At 39.9% G+C, this 1,208-nt stretch overlaps 1 non-coding gene across 1 annotated transcript; it reads left to right on the top strand.

Moving 5' to 3' along the window:
- The first annotated feature begins 702 nt into the window (after positions 1–702).
- LOC140913948 (U5 spliceosomal RNA) lies at positions 703–813 on the top strand. The gene has a single exon (XR_012159711.1). It is a non-coding gene; the product is annotated as a U5 spliceosomal RNA (small nuclear RNA).
- The last annotated feature ends 395 nt before the right edge of the window (positions 814–1,208 follow it).

Raw genomic sequence — 1,208 nt, 5'->3', positions numbered from 1 at the left:
CTTTTTTAATCAGTAAACTCGTCCCATGAGTCAGAATCTGTATAAACAATACCTAACGTTGTTAAGGTTGATATTGAAAACCTCACCTCATAAAACAGACTCCATTTTATAGCCTGATCTCTGAGTCATGGTCAGGTGAGATGTGGGAGTGCTTAGAGAATCAGAAGGAATTTGTGACAATTTTTGTAAGAGAAAGGGTCACAAACCCAATGGCCTGCCTAAATTCCAACTCAGGTAGTTATATGTTACCAGCCTAAATCCCACCTGCAGTAGGGAATGGATACAGTATTCCTATTTTATAGCTGTGTAGTGTGACTGAGCACTGGTTTAAAAGAGTGCAGCAGCACTCTCTTTCAAAGGTGACTGCATTTTAGCAGGGAGTGGTGGGATTCCGTCCGAGAACTTTTCCAGTCCACTTATCCAGATTACCTTGTCCAGTTCTGGGAGAAAATTGCACCCGGTTCTCCGAGATCCCAAAACACTCAGTCTTGTCACTCAGGTTACTTTATTAGGCATGTAACAGTTCTTTTCCCATGCTCGCCAGGCCCAGACACACGTGGCTTAGGTACGGGGTGATACCACAATTCCAGTTCATGTCATACACCACACAGTTACATCTTTCCTAGCTACTGACCTTTGTGGTTTTGCAAGTAAAGACCAATTGCTTTGCAGATTGGATAAGGCAAGCTTATCTCTTCAGGGTGTTTCTGCCTTCAAATCATATAAATCTTTCGCCTTTTACTAAAGATTTCCGTGGAGAGGAACATTTCCGAGTTTCTACCCAATTTTTTTGTTTACTATATACATACCCACAATAGTTAGTTGAGTTAATTTCTGCTTCCCTTATTTATTACAAACATATTCACAACAGTTAGTTATTTCAGCAATTACTTGTCCAGGCATGTCTTGTTTAACTTTGGCCTGCTCATGTCAGCTAAACCAGCCCTACAGGGGATTAAGTAATCCCTCTGCATCCATTACTGCCTGATAAGTGCTGTGAGGCTTTGAGATGCTCTAGCATAGAATAGAAGAGAATGGTCATTAGTATAAATATTACCATTCACTTACCAGACAAGTACCAGTTCCACTGAACAGACTGATAAATCATTTGATAATTTGTTCCCTTTATTAATAAAAATGGAGGTACTGCTTTTAACTACAGGATGTTTTCAGTCATCACTAAATATACAGAGATCTCCAACCATAAA

Source organism: Lepidochelys kempii, chromosome 6 (genome assembly GCF_965140265.1).
Source record: "Lepidochelys kempii isolate rLepKem1 chromosome 6, rLepKem1.hap2, whole genome shotgun sequence".
In the NCBI taxonomy this organism is placed as follows: Eukaryota; Metazoa; Chordata; order Testudines; family Cheloniidae; genus Lepidochelys; species Lepidochelys kempii.
Note: the sequence above shows the minus strand (reverse complement) of the source record. Positions and strands in the feature narration are given on the sequence as shown.